Source organism: Myotis brandtii, unplaced genomic scaffold (assembly GCF_000412655.1).
Source record: "Myotis brandtii unplaced genomic scaffold, ASM41265v1 scaffold488, whole genome shotgun sequence".
Taxonomy (NCBI): domain Eukaryota; kingdom Metazoa; phylum Chordata; class Mammalia; order Chiroptera; family Vespertilionidae; genus Myotis; species Myotis brandtii.
The window spans coordinates 351759-354954 of NW_005368638.1; positions in this window are offsets into that span (position 1 = coordinate 351759).

Consider the following 3196-nt stretch of genomic DNA (forward strand, 5'->3'; position numbering starts at 1 on the left):
CCAGATATGCCAAACCCCAAATCTGCACTTTGGCGTAAGGATTATTTTGAGCTGATAGCAACTGAGAAGCAGAGCCAAGTAGAGCTCTGGGCCCTGTCCCTGTCTACCTCACAGCAGGACATACATCTGTAAAGGTGTCCCCTCCCCTTTCTGCCAGAAAGGACAAAGTTTATTCACCTGAGATAACCCTAGACCCTGATCAGCTTGGAGAAGGCACCAGAGGAATCCACATAACAGCCTACTCACTGGCCCTCCCTTCCTTTAACCTTCCCACTGGTCACCCTGGGAATCCGAAGCCTTCCTTTGTCTTTTCCTACAAATGTATTCTTCTTCCTTCTGTTCCCATCAGGCCAGTTGTAACTGCCCCTCTGAGTTTCTAGTCACTGAGTGCTCCCTTGTTGTGTGATGCACAAGCTAACACACGTGTCTGTTCCTCCCTTGTTCCTCCATCTTCTGTCAGCCCCAGTCCATGAACCAGACAGAGAGAGGCTCTGCTTTTAGACAAGGGAATTCCAGAAAAAAATCTATTCTCAAATGCCTTCAGTTCAAAATAAATGTGCTCCCTTGTTGTGTGATGCACAAGCTAATACACGTGTCTGTTGCTCTCTTGTTCCTCCATCTTCTGTCAGCCCCAGCCCGTGAACCAGAGAGAGGCTCTGCTTTTAGACAAGGGAATTCCAGGAAAAAATCTATTCTCAAATGCCTTCAGTTCAAAATAAATCTGCTGCAGCCCACGCTCAGGGGAAATGACGAAAACGTTCTTCCTCCCTTCGCGCCCCACGGAATCCCTCAGCCAGCAGCCCTGAGCCACAGCCTCGGCGACGTCCCGCCTGCGCACTTTGCCACAGCGGGTAACCGACTTCCAGGGGGAGAGGCACACCGAGTCAGAGCAAGAAACTTCCAGAAGAAGGTTTGGGGGGAAAGAGAGTTTAGGACATCCTACATCCATGACTAGGAAAGACCTCTCTACACCTACAGATAAACATGAAACTGTTTAATGTACACCTACGCCATTCCTTACACTCTGAGTTTGGAAGTTGGAGTTTGGGCCCCTCAGCCCCTACCATGCACTTGTCACCCACGCCCTGCAGAGCACGCCAGGGGGTCTTCGATGGACAAAGGAGCACGATGGCCTCTCTGCTAGTCAGTCAGGAGTTCAGACAGCGGCTCCCAGTTTACCGAGGGCAGGACGGCAGGAGTATTTTGCAGGGAGTCTAGGGATCCACATGCAAACATGTATGTTCTTCAATCAAGAAACTATCATGTAGAATTCTGAAAATTTTTTGAAGTTATAAAAATGTTCTGTTTTAATCTTTAAAAAAACATAATTCAACCTAGTAAATGTGAAGATGCAATTGGCTTTATTAAGTGATTCATGAATCGGGCAGCATCCCATCTAGCAACACATCAGAGGGGGTTCCAAGGGGGGAATGAAAAATAAGACACCCCAGGAGGACCCTGAATGCAAGAATCATGCCCAGGTGCCACAATCAGAGAATGGCGACGGGGTCCTGAGCCAGGATCTCTCAAAACACAAGGATGAGGTGGAGGTGTGTCTATTGCTGGAAAAGTTTGAGAATCACATAAATATCCAGAAAATACGTAGGAGCTGGAGAATGGCGCATTTAGAAATCTTGAAATGTACTAATCAAATTAGTTCAGGGGGGTCAGAGTCAAAATGCCATCCAGGGCAAAGTCGGGAGAGAAGAGGGGCCCTCATCATTGGCAAGGGGACCCCCCCTGCAAAGGAGGCCGTCAGCTGGGAAGCTTGCAGAGTCAAGTCAGGGTCAGTACATCCCAGCATGCTTCAGGGCAGAGGGCTCGGGTTTGGGGCCATAATGGCTCCAGGGAGCTATCTGTCTTAGGTTCCTTACTCCGCTTGTCCTGGAATTTTCCTAGCTTCTTACTGTGCTATAACACCAGGTGCTCCATGCCCATGTCAGCCCCTGCTCTGGAGCCCAGGGCTGTGGAGGCAGGAGAACCTGGCTTCTGGGACCCATGATTGCGGAGAAGGCAGGTGGAAAGGCCCCTAGCAGAGAGGGGCTGGCCTGGCTAGCTCCCCTTTGCCTTAGCTCAGTGATTCTCAAAGCAGGGCCCCCAGACCAGCAGCAGGAGGAGCACGTTGTTAGAAATAGCCCAGGTGGGGCCTCACTCCAGACCCACTGTCAGAAACTCTGGGGTGGGGCCCAGCAGTCTGTTTTAACAAGCCCTTCCGGTGATTCTGATGCAAAACTGGCAAGAACTCAGGCCCAGACTGGTTCTGCGGGGAAGTCCAGGCCTGGCTCTCCATTGGTTCACATGTGGAGGCTGAGGGCATGGCCTCCTGCCCCGGGCCTGCGGGCTGGGTTTGAGGGTTTTTACTAGGCCTCCTGGGCGGTGGTGGTGCAATCCCATGACCATCTGACTGGGAATGCAGATAACTGCAGCTTTCCCCCTTTCTCACGTGGCTCCTGGGGGAAAAGAGATAAGTGAGTTGTTTTGAATCCTTGGGTGAAGTCAGGGGGGAGCTGCCGGCCTGTCTGAAAGATACAGATAATGTCATTTACCCCATTTAGTGACGGAGAGGGGGATCCCCATCTTTACAACACACACTTCCCCACAAACTGAGATGGCAGGGGACAGTCTTACTTGGAAATTTCTACCCTTGGGCCCTCGGGCCCACTCCCATCCCTCTTGGTGCGGAGACTTCATACACGCGGCCTCCTAGAGAATTCAGGCCCCATTAGAAGTCGAGGAAGAAGAATGACTTTTGTTTTGTCCTGTTGCCTTTGGATGGTCCCGAGGAGGCCGGAGGGGTGCAGATCTGTACATCCCCCTTTCGGGAAGAGAAAACCGACCCAGAAGGTTCCACTGCTTTCACGCTCACCGAGGGCCTCGCCAGTCGCCAGCCTTTCAAAGGTAACTCGTTTTTAACCTAGGCTCAGAGACGTTAGTCAATCAGCCCAAGGTCACACAGCCACGGTGAAGACCATAGAGCCCGGGTTCGAGCCTCCTCTCCCGACCCTACCTCCTCCTCCAGACTTGGGGAGCCAGGGCTGGAACCGAATCCCCGGGCCCCCGCTGGCGCCTCAGGCCCCCCGGGGAGTCTGTCTGGAGACCTGGTCCCCGAGCTTCCGAAGCGAGGCAGCGACTCCCGGCCCGACGTCAGCGGTCAGCCCTCCCCCAGGGCCCTGTCCTCCTCCCCGGGACCCGGGGG